Below are 12806 nucleotides of genomic sequence, written 5' to 3'. Positions count from 1 at the left end.
GTGATTAGTGATGACAGAGTAGATGAAGTTAAGGAATTCCGGTCTCCCCGTAGCAAAATAACCAATGACGGACGGAGCAAGGAGGAAGTAAAAAGCAGACTAGCACTGGGAAAAGGGGCATTGCTTACCAAGAGGTGTCTACTGATATCAAACATACGTTTTCATTTGAGGAATAAATTTTGAGAATGTCCGTTTGGAGCACAGCATTGTACCGTAGTGAAACAGAGAGCGTTGTAAAAAAAGGAAAAGAACGGTATTGAGGCATTTGATACGTGGTGCTGCAGAAGAATGTTGAAAATTAGGTTGACTGATAAGGTAAAGAATGAGGAGATTCTTCGTAGAATCGACAAGAAAAGGAATACATGGAAAATGCTGAGAAGAAGAGAGGAGAGAATGACAGAACACCAGTTAGGACTTCCACAGTGCTAGAGGGAGCTGCAGAGGGTAAAATCTGTAGAGGAAGACAGAGATTGGAATACATCCAGCGAATAACTGGGGACATAGGTTAAAACTGCTATTCTGAGATTAAAAGTATGGCGCAGGATGGGAATTCGTGGCACACTGCATCGAACCAGTCAGAAGACTGATGACTCAAAAAACAAAAAGAAGAAAACTAGGTTTTGAATTTCTCTGCTTTGGCCACCGCAAGTTACTTTACCGTCCAAATACACTATTGGCCATTAAAATTCCTACACCACGAAGATGACGTGCTACAGACGCGAAATTTAACTAACAGGAAGAAGATGCTGAGATACGCAAATGATCAGCTTTTCAGAGCATTCACACAAGGTGTGGTTCAAATGGCTCTGAGCACTATGGGACTCAACTTCTGAGGTCATTACTCCCCTAGAACTTAGAACTAGTTAAACCTAACCTAAGGACATCACACACATCCACGCCCGAGGCAGGATTCGAACCTGCGACCGTAGCGGTCTCGCGGTTCCAGACTGCAGCGCCCAGAACCGCACGACATTTCAGATGTGTTACGACCCGCGGCTCTACCCTTCATTCGATCCCTGCGAAACTATACATTTCATCAGGATAATGCACGACCGCATGTTGCAGGTGCTGTACAGAAAATGTTCGACTACTGCCCTGGCCAGCGCATTCTCCAGCTCTCTGACCAACTGAAAACGTCTGGTCAATGGTGGCCGAGCAACTTGCTCGTCACAATACGCCAGTCACTACTCTTGATGAACTGTGGAATCGTGTTGAAGCTGCATAGGCAGCTGCTGTACCTGTTAACACCATGCAAGCTCTGTTCGACTCAATGCCGAGGCATATCAAGGCCGTTATTACGGCCAGAGGTGGTTGTTCTGGGTACTGATTTCTCAGGATCTAGGCACTCAAATTGAGTGAAAATGTAATCTCATGTCATTTCTAGTATAATATACACTCCTGGAAATGGAAAAAAGAACACATTGACACCGGTGTGTCAGACCCACCATACTTGCTCCGGACACTGCGAGAGGGCTGTACAAGCAATGATCACACGCACGGCACAGCGGACACACCAGGAACCGCGGTGTTGGCCGTCGAATGGCGCTAGCTGCGCAGCATTTGTGCACCGCCGCCGTCAGTGTCAGCCAGTTTGCCGTGGCATACGGAGCTCCATCGCAGTCTTTAACACTGGTAGCATGCCGCGACAGCGTGGACGTGAACCGTATGTGCAGTTGACGGACTTTGAGCGAGGGCGTATAGTGGGCATGCGGGAGGCCGGGTGGACGTACCGCCGAATTGCTCAACACGTGGGGCGTGAGGTCTCCACAGTACATCGATGTTGTCGCCAGTGATCGGCGGAAGGTGCACGTGCCCGTCGACCTGGGACCGGACCGCAGCGACGCACGGATGCACGCCAAGACCGTAGGATCCCACGCAGTGCCGTAGGGGACCGCACCGCCACTTCCCAGCAAATTAGGGACACTGTTGCTCCTGGGGTATCGGCGAGGACCATTCGCAACCGTCTCCATGAAGCTGGGCTACGGTCCCGCACACCGTTAGGCCGTCTTCGCTCACGCCCCAACATCGTGCAGCCCGCCTCGAGTGGTGTCGCGACAGGCGTGAATGGAGGGACGAATGGAGACGTGTCGTCTTCAGCGATGAGAGTCGCTTCTGCCTTGGTGCCAATGATGGTCGTATGCGTGTATGGCGCCGTGCAGGTGAGCGCCACAATCAGGACTGCATACGACCGAGGCACACAGGGCCAACACCCGGCATCATGGTGTGGGCAGCGATCTCCTACACTGGCCGTACACCACTGGTGATCGTCGAGGGGACACTGAATAGTGCACGGTACATCCAAACCGTCATCGAACCCATCGTTCTACCATTCCTAGACCGGCAAGGGAACTTGCTGTTCCAACAGGACAATGCACGTCCGCATGTATCCCGTGCCACCCAACGTGCTCTAGAAGGTGTAAGTCAACTACCCTGGCCAGCAAGATCTCCGGATCTGTCCCCCATTGAGCATGTTTGGGACTGGATGAAGCGTCGTCTCACGCGGTCTGCACGTCGAGCACGAACGCTGGTCCAACTGAGGCGCCAGGTGGAAATGGCATGGCAAGCCGTTCCACATGACTACATCCAGCATCTCTACGATCGTCTCCATGGGAGAATAGCAGCCTGCATTGCTGCGAAAGGTGGATATACACTGTACTAGTGCCGACATTGTGCATGCTCTGTTGCCTGTGTCTATGTGCCTGTGGTTCTGTCAGTGTGATCATGTGATGTATCTGACCCCAGGAATGTGTCAATAAAGTTTCCCCTTCCTGGGACAATGAATTCACGGTGTTCTTATTTCAATTTCCAGGAGTGTATGTGTCCAATGAATACCCGTTTATCATCTGCATTTCTTCTTGGTGTAGCAATTTTAATGGCCGGTAGTGTAACTGTGTATGTGACGCTGAATTGTCTCTTTTGTGGATGGATCGAGTGGTTTTTAGTCAGTGCTGTGTATGAAACGTGTGCGTTTCATTAGCATCGTTTTCTGTGCGTCTATGTATTGTTTTTAGTCTGGTTACCGTCATGAAATACGAAATGAAAGTGCGAGGCGCATGATACGGCATCCAAATGCATCAAGAAAGAAAGCTAGAGAAGGAATTGGAAGTTAACTGACCAATTGTTGCGGCGGTATGGCAGCGGCGAAAGTTTCGGGCTTGACATTGAGCGTTCTGATTGGAGGAAACCAGCAATAACGCGCCGAGTGTCAACTAGCAAGTAACGTTAAACAAACTATTTTCGTTGTAATCAGGGAAATACTTCATGCTCATCCAGACTTTCGTGACTGTCGCTACGAATTTCCTTTACTTATTGCCTCGATCGGTCGGCCTCAGATGGTCCAAATGGCTCTGAGCACTATGGGACTTAACTTCTGAGGCCATCAGCCCCCTAGAACTTAGAACTACTTAAACCTAACTAACCTAAGGACATCACACACATCCATGCCCGAGGCAGGATTCGACCCTGCGACCGTAGCGGTCGCTCGGTTCCAGACTGTAGCGCCTAGAACCGCTCGGCCACCCCGGCCGGCGCTCGGCTTCATTGCCGCTGACTGACTGCGCTGTGCCTGTGTGTTCGCAGTTGCCGCATCACGATCCGAGTGCTGGAGACCGGACACTTCCACTGGACGCATCAGATGGACATTCGCCGAGGCTGTTAAAAGCACATTCGTAATCTACCCTGTAGATCCGGGCTTTTGTAGAGCCTGCTTTACGTCAGAAGCTCGACTCTACAGGTATCTTACGGATGTGAGACTTCGCTTCCAGACGCGGCACCGACATCGCTGGAGCAGACGTCGTCACTGACGCCGTATCTGCTGCAGCGGAATCCGGCAGACGGTATGCTTTATGTTGTCACTACCACCGCCACGTGTTTCAGGGGCAGCGCTGTTTCCATTACATCATACAATACACAAAAAAAAAAAATTTTTTTTGTCAATTTCAGTACATACATAACTGTCTAGATAGTCCTCTATTTCTAAACTAAAACGTCGAGTCTTTTCTTTTTTAACGAGAAATACAAAAATTTTGCTCTTCTCCAGCACTGGTTCATTTTGTAAAGTGGTTTTAAGCTTACAAGGCCATGATCAGAAAACTCTAAAACAGATATTACACAGTAATGAGATACGATTCAGCCTTACCCGTAATAAGTGTTGTGTAATAACTACCTCGTTGTCCCCCTAAGTAGGAGACCTGTGTTGGAATCCCGGCGTTGGCACAAACTCATTGTTAAAAAACTATATCATTATCGTGGATGTTACACTTGGTGAGGAAGAAACAAAAACAGAGTAAATATCGTCTTTGACAGTTTAACTGTAAACATAGGTGACAATCGACTGATTTTTTTACTGGAAATGAAATGATCGACTGGCATTGTTGGGCGGGAGGTCCTAGTTGGGGGAGTTCGGCCGCCATATTGCAAGTCCTTTTTAGGTAAGGCCACGTCGGCGACTTGCGAGTCAATGATGATGAAGGACACACAACACCCATTTCCCTGATTTGTTTACTAATGGGTCCATAGCCATTAAACACTGGTTACATGAAGACATGTTTCCACTGAGACTGTAATTTTTTTTGCTATTGTTCAGTTTCAACTTCACAATCATTACCAAGTATTTCGATGAAAGTGGTCATCTATCCATTGTTAACAGACTGTATACGAAAGCAAAAAATAATATACTGGAAAGAATTCCGAGGTATAGTTCAACCAGGCTTTTTTTACTTGCTGTCATTTCATCCCCGTCGCCCCTATATGGGCAGGGGTGAGCTATCACATATAGTCAACTCGACCTGATGCCAAAGGATGCGAGGGGCGCTCAATAAGTAATGCAACGATATTTTTTCTCAGTTAATTTCGGTTGAAAGAATACGGAATTTGTTGTGAGACATGGTGAAATAGTTCTTCTTCAATACGTAGAGTTTGAGTGACATGCTCAGCTGTTAGCACAGTGGACTCGCATTCGGGAGGACAATGGTTCAAACACGCGTCCAGCCATCCTGATTTCGGTTTATCGTGATTTCCCTAAATCGATTAAGGCAAACGAAGGGACGGTTCCTTTAAAAGGGCACGACTGACTTCCTCCCCCATCCTTCCCTAATCCGATGGGACTGATGACCTCGCTGTTTGGTCCCCTCCCCAAATCAACCAACCAACCAGCGCCTACAGTTTCACGAAGTTCGTGGAGTTGTTATATGTTGTTGTTGTTGTGGTCTTCAGTCCTGAGACTGGTTTCATGCAGCTCTCCATGTTACTCTATCCTGTGCAAGCTTCTTCATCTCCCAGTACCTACTCCAGCCTACATCCTTCTGAATCTGCTTAGTGTATTCATCTCTTGGTTCTTCGATTTTTACCCTCCACGCTGCCCTCCAATACTAAATTGGTGATCCCTTGATGCCTCAGAACATGTCCTACCAACCGATCTCTCCTTCTTGTTAAGTTGTGCCACAAACTCCTCTTCTCCCCAATTCTATTCAATACTTCCTTATTAGTTATGTGATCTACCCATCTAATCTTCAGCATTCTTCTGTAGCACCACATTTAGAAAGCTTCTCTTCTCTTCTTGTCCAAACTATTTATCGTCCATGTTTCATCTCCATACGCGGCTACACTCCATACAAATACTTTCAGAAACGACATTCCTAACACTTAAATCTATACTCGATGTTAATAAATTTCTCTAATTCAGAAACGCTTTCCTTGCAATTGCCAGTCTACATTTTATATCCTCTCTACTTCGACCATCATCAGTTATTTTGCTCCCTAAATAGCAAAACTCCTTTACTACTTTAAGTGTCTCATTTCCTAATCTAATTCCCTCAGCATCACCCGATTTCATTCGACTACATTCCATTACCCTCGTTTTGCTTTTGTTGAAGTTCATCTTACATCCTCCTTTCAAGACACTGTCCATTCCGTTCAACTACTCTTCCAAGTCCTTTGCTGTCTCTGACAGAATTACAATGTCGTCGGCAAACCTCAAAGTTTCTGTCTCTTCTCCATGGATTTTAATACCTACTCCGAATTTTTCTTTTGTTTCCTTCACTGCTTGCTCAATATACTGATTGAGTAACATCGGGGATAGGCTACAAACTACATACCTGTCTCACTCCCTTCCCAACCACTGCTTCCCTTTCATGCCCCTCTACTCTTATAACTGCCATCTGGTTTCTGTACAAATTGTAAATAGCCTTTCGCTCCCTGTATTTTACCCCTGCCACCTTTAGAATTTGAAAGAGAGTATTCCAATCAACATTGTCAAAAGCTTTCTCTAAGTCTACAAATGCTAGAAACGTAGGTTTGCCTTTCCTTAATCTTTCTTCTAAGATAAGTCGTAAGGTCAGTATTGCCTCACGTGTTCCAATATTTCTGCGGAATCCAAACTGATCTTCCCCGAGATCGGCTTCTACCAGTTTTTCCATTCGTCTGTAAACAATTCGAGTTAGTATTTTGCATCCGTGATTTATTAAACTGATTGTTCGGTAATTTTCACATCTGTCAGCACCTGCTTTCTTTGGGAATGGAACTATTATATTCTTCTTGAAATCTGAGGGTATTTCGCCTGTCTCATACATCTTGCTCACCAGATGGTAGAGTTTTGTCAGGACTGGCTCTCCCAAGGCTGCCAGTAGTTCTCATGGAATGTTTCGACTCAGGTCTTTCATTGCTCTGTCAAACTCTTCACGCAGGATTGTATCTCCCATTTCATCTTCATCTACATCCTCTTCCACTTCCATAATATTGTCCTCAAGTACATCGCCCTTGTACAGACCCTCTATATACTCCTTCCACCTTTCTGCTTTCCCTTCTTTGCTTAAAACTGGCTTTCCACCTGAGCTCTTGACATTCATACAAGTGTTTCTCTTTTCTCCAAAGGTCTCTTTAATTTTCCTGTAGGCAGTATCTATCTTACCCCTAGTGAGATAAGCCTCTCCAACCTTACATTTGTCCTCTAGCCATCCCTGCTTAGCCATTTTGCACTTCCTGTCGATCTCATTTTTGAGACGTTTGTATTCCTTTTGGCCTGCTTAATTTACTGCATTTTTATATTTTCTTCTTTCATCAATTAAATCCAATATTTCTTCTGTTACACAAGGGTTTCTACTAGCCCTCTTCTTTTTTCCTACTAGATCCTCTGCTGCCTTGACTACTTCATCTCTCAAAGCTACCCTTCTCCTTCTACTGTATTTCTTTCCCCCATTCCTGTCAATTGTTCCCTTATGCTCTCCATGAAACTCTGTACAACCTCTGGTTTAGTCAGTTTATCCAGGTCCCGTCTCCTTAAATTCCCACGTTATTGCAGTTTCTCCAGTTTTAATCTACATAACCAATAGATTATGGTCAGAGTACACATCTGCCCCTGGAAATGTCATATAATTTAATACCTGGTTCCTAAATCTCTGTCTTACCATTATATAATCTGTCTGAAACCTGTCAGTATCTCCAGGCTTCTTCCATGTATACAACCTTCTTTTATGATTCTAGAACCAAGTGTTAGCTATGATTAAGTTGTGCTGTGTGCAAAATTCTATCAGGCGGCTTCCTCTTTCATTTCTTAGCCCCAATCCATATTCACCTACTACGTTTCCTTCTCTCCCTTTTCCTACTACTGGATTCCAGTCACCCATGACTATTAAAGTTCCGTCTCCCTTCACTATCTGAATAATTTCTTTTATTTCATCATACATTTATTCAATTTCTTCGTCATCTGCAGAGCTAGTTGGCATATGAATTTGTACTACTGTAGTAGGCGTAAGCTTCGTGTCTGTCTTGGCCACAATAATGCGTCCACTACGCTGTTTGTAGTAGCTTACCTGCACTCCTATTTTTTTATTCATTATTAAACCGACTACTACATTACCCCTATTTGATTTCGTATTTATAACCCTCTATGCGCTTGACCAAAAGTCTTGTTCCTCCTACCAGCGAACTTCACTAATTCCTACTATATCTAACTTCAACCTATCCGTTTCCCTTTTAAATTTTCTAACCTACCTGCCCGATTAAGGGATCTGACATTCCACGCTCCGATCCGTAGAACGCCACTTTTCTTTCTCCTAATAACGACTTTACTTTTACTACTTTAAGTGTCTCATTTCCTAATCTAATTCCCTCAGCATCACCCGACTTAATTCGACTACATTTCATTACCCTCGTTTTGCTTTTGTTGATGTTCATCTTATATCCTCCTTTCAAGACACTGTCCATTCCACTCAACTGCTCGTGCAGGTCCTTTTCTGTCTCTGACAGAATTACAATGTTATCGGCGAACCTCAAAATTTATGTTTCTTCTCCATGGATTTTAATTCCTACTCCGAATTTTTCGTGTGTTTCCTTTACTGCTTGCTCAATATACAGATTGAATAACATCGGGGAGAAGCTACAACCCGGTCTCACTCCCTTCCCAACCACTGCTTCCCTTTCATATCCCTCGACTCTTATAACTGCCATCTGGTTTCTGTACAAATCGTAAAGAGCCTTTCGCTCCCTGTATTTTACCCCTGCCAACTTAAGAATTTGAAAGAGATTATTCCACTCAACATTGTCAAAAGCTTTCTCTAAGTCTCCAAATGCTAGGAACGTAGGTTTGCCTTTCCTTAATCTTTCTTCTAAGATTAGTCGTAGGGTCAGTATTGCCTCACGTGTTCCAATATTTCTACGGAATCCAAACTGATCTCCCCCGAGGTCGGCTTCTACCAGTTTTCCAATTCGTCTGTAAAAAATGTAGCCATCAAAATTGAGTCTCTAACAGTGTTACGTTGCTAGCAGTGAGGTGTCATTCACTTTGTTTCGCCGTAAAACCACAGCATCCCAGATATTCATAGGCGTTTTCAGACTGCCAACGGAGACCTGGCAGTGAACAAAAGCACGACGAGTCGTTGGGCTTGGCCTCTGTCATCATCGCAACAAAGTCGAACAAACCAGTCCGATCTCCCGCGTGCCAGCAGGCCTCACACAGCTGTGATTTCTGCAGTGTTGCAACGATTGGACACTCTCTTTCGAGGTTATCATCGGATCAAAATCAATCACCTCGCTCGTAAACTGGATGTCTATGTTGGTAGTACTGACACACTCGTCCACCAGTTTGAATACTCAGAGATGTATGCCCGATCGGTTCCTCGTCTTCCGACGTCCATCTGTTTGGCCCAGTGAAGTTTGCATTCCATTTGAAGTGTGGATGGTGAGGAGGCTATTGATGCACAAAGAGTTTTGCTCCGAAGTCGACCAGTAGAGTGTTAAGATGTGGGCACACAGGCGCTCCTAGTAAGGTGGCGTAAGGCCACTGCGTTGAACTGATATTATGTTGAAAAGCACAGTTTCGTAGTGAAAGGAGTGGGGAGTAATATGGTGTATTGGAATCCTCAATAAAACCATCCTGATTTCAGAAAAAAAATGTGTTGCATTACTTAGTGAACATATAAAAAGACGAAAACACTAAGTAAATGATCTGGTTCTTACAAATGATTCTAAAATTTCCGCTACTGTGAAGTCACTGAAGGTACTATATCTACATATATTCCCTGCAAGTCATGGTATGCAGATAGAGCGAGCGAAAATCGACTATGCCAACGGCCTTGGTGAGAGATCTGGAGAATGTGCTGGTCAGGGCATCTGAAATGTAACGTCCACTGTTCAAAGTGCCGTCAAAGCGAGCAAGAGGTCACCGAGACGTGTAACCAATGGCACCCCATACCATCACGCTGGGTGATATGCCAGTATGGCGATGACGAATACACGCTTCCAATGTGCGTTCTCCGCGATGTCGCCCAACACGGATGCGAACATCATGATGCTGTAAACAGAACCTGGATTCATCCGAAATAATGACATTTCGCCATTAGTGCACCCAGGTTCGTCGTTGAGTACACCATCGCAGGCGCTCCTGCCTGTGATGCAGCGTCAAGGGTAACCGCAGCCATGGTCTCCGAGCTGATAGTTCATGCTGCTGCAAACGTCGTCGAACTGTTCGTGCAGGTGGTTGTTGTCTAGCAAACGACCGCATCTGTTGACTCAGGGATCGAGACGTGGCTGCACGATCCGTTACAGCAATGCGGATAAGATGCCTGTCAGAGCGAGCGAAAATCGACTATGCCAACGGCCTTGCCGCAATGGTAACACCGGTTTCCTTCAGATCACCGAAATTAAGCGATGTCGGGCTGGGCTAGCACTTGGATGGGTGACCATGCGGTCTGCCGAGTGCTGTTGGCAAACGGGGTGCACTCAGCGCTTGTGAGGCAAACTGAGGAGCTACTTGACTGAGAAGTAGCGGCTCCGGTCTCGGAAACTGCCATACGGCCGGGTGAGAGGTGTCCTGACCACATGCCCCTCCATATCCGCATCCAGTGTCGCCTGTGGGCAGAGGATGACACGGCGGCCGGTAGGTACCTTTGGGCATTCATGGCCTGTGCGGGAGGTTTTAGTTTTGAAATCGACTATCCATATTCCACAACACGATTCCTCATTTCTTTTATCTTCTTAGTACTTTCTCGACATGTACGTTGTCAGCAGTAGAATGATTCTGCAGTCATCTTCCAAAGATGCTTCTTTAAATTTTCCCAACTGTGTTCCTCGATAAGGAACTTGATTTTCTACGTTTTCAAACAGAAAACGGGAAACCTAAATGATAAATCTAAAACAATAAGCACACATTTAAAACACGATGTAAAACATATGGCCTTAAAAATCAATCTCAGCACCATCACTAACAACTGAGGGGCCTTCCCTGGGGAGAATGGTATCTGTTGAACGGGGAAGAATCTGGTGTTTAGCGGGATGCGAGTGTGTTGTTATAAGTATAAAACACTGATGGGCAGTATCCGTGGGGACAGAGTGGATGTTGAATAGGCACGAAGGGGTGAGTGACTGGCGTAAAGGGGAAGCCAGTAGCCCGCCCGTTTGGCCGTGCGGTCTAACGCACGGCTTTCCGGGCGGGAAGGAGCGCCTGGTCCCAGGCACGAATCCTCTCGGCGGACTTGTGTCGAGGTCCGGTGAACCGGCCAGTCAGTGGATGGTTTTTAGTCGGTTTTCCATCTGCCTCGGCGAATGCTGGCTGGTTCCACTTATTCCGCGTCAGTTTCACTATGTCGGCGATTGCTGCGCAAACAAGTTCTCCATGTACGGGTACACCACCATTACTCTACCACGCAAACATAGGGGTTACACTCGTCTGGTGTGAGACGTTCCTTGGGGGGGGGGGGGGGTCCACCGGTGGCTGAACCGCACAATAACCCTGGGTTCGGTGTGGGGCGGCGGAGGGGTGAAGTGGACTGCGGTAGTCGTCGTTGGGTTGTGGATCACTGCGGCTGAGATGGGGATGGAGCCTCTCTGTCGTTTCTAGGTCCCCGGTTAACATACAATACAATACAAATGGGAAGCCAGTAACATCACAATATTTTGTGGTTGAAAATGGAAATGGAAAAATGAGGCGCGATACGATAAGACAGCATTGATGAGATAGAATGGGAGGGAATTACCCATTACCGTTAGTGAGATGAGTAAATGACGGGACGGATTTCCTTGTGGGGGGTGGAAGACACTTGAAATTTTTTGGGAGGAGATGTGAAGAGTGCAGGTGTAGGGTTGTTGGAATATGTCGTGAGTGGTGTGGCAGAGTACTGGACATTAGAGGTGAGACAATTGGATTATCGGAGTCAAGTGTGCGGTTGTTCGAAGGTGGTCAGTGTGTGGGGAGAACTGGGTAGTTGATGAGATTGTATAGATGCGGATGTGAGAAGGTAAGCAAATGTAAGCAGACGTGGAAAGCAAGTTTCTGGTGTTCATGTTTTAGAGAGATTGATGCTACATTTGTATACGAGAGAATGCGCCTGTCCAGGATTTTAGGTATTTAGGATAGTGGTGTAATCCCCAAGTTCGTAAAGTTAGTGATTTTAGTGTATTGTGCGCATTCTGTTGGATGGTTAGGAGTTTTCGTTCTCGTATTAGTTGCCAGTCGAGTTTTAGTCCAATATGCTTTATTACTTAAGGGTATAGGACGGTTAGAAAAGGCGAAGTAGAAGTCATGAAGGTCATTGTTACAGGTGGTTCTTGCTGTAACGATTGCCTGGGTTTTGGAGGACTTGACATTGAGGAGCCATTGGTTGCACGTGGAGCTAAACTGATTATGATGAATTTAGAGGGAATTTGCAGTCTGCCTTGTCGACATCTTTACATCCTTAGATACAATCGGTGTTATGACGGGTAAGGGCCATCTGCGCGTTAGTGTATGAAACCGAATCTCGTTTTTTATGTACCACATACCATATCATCTTGACAGCTATTACTGATCATTTGTGCATCTCAGTACAACTGGCTTGATAACGGTGTCTCGCTGCTAGTTTTCGCACGGAAACTGAACAATAATAAAATCAACTTTGAGTCTTATATTTTCTGCTACGCTCCCTTCACATTAATTTAATACTTAGTTTGATATTATTAAAGTATGTTACAACTGTCAAAGATTGCAGATGCTTTGTTTGCGCATCTCATTCACCATCTGAAACACCGACTAACAAAATAAACTAATACCGTAGAACGTACACTTTTTTGTGTGATTTTCATTTATAAATATGAATTTTATTAAAAGTGGACATAACTGTTAGCAGTTAGTGGCCGGCCGGTGTGGCCGAGCAGTTCTAGGCGCTTCAGTCCGGAACCGCGCTGCTGCTACGGTCGCAGGTTCGAATCCTGCCTCGGGCATGGATGTGTGTGATGTCCTTAGGTTATTGATTGGCGACTCCATAGAGTGATGTATGCACAACGACCATATACGTGAAATTAGAGAGAAGGTGAGCATTGGCAGTAATATTGATGGT

At 45.7% G+C, this 12806-nt stretch overlaps 1 pseudogene; it reads left to right on the top strand.

Moving 5' to 3' along the window:
- Positions 1 to 10085: 10085 nt before the first annotated feature.
- LOC126109999 (5S ribosomal RNA) lies at positions 10086 to 10203 on the top strand (annotated as a pseudogene).
- The last annotated feature ends 2603 nt before the right edge of the window (positions 10204 to 12806 follow it).

The sequence above is a fragment of the Schistocerca cancellata genome, chromosome 12 (assembly GCF_023864275.1).
Source record: "Schistocerca cancellata isolate TAMUIC-IGC-003103 chromosome 12, iqSchCanc2.1, whole genome shotgun sequence".
NCBI classification, from domain to species: Eukaryota; Metazoa; Arthropoda; class Insecta; order Orthoptera; family Acrididae; genus Schistocerca; species Schistocerca cancellata.
This window is presented reverse-complemented; position numbering and strand designations above follow the sequence as displayed.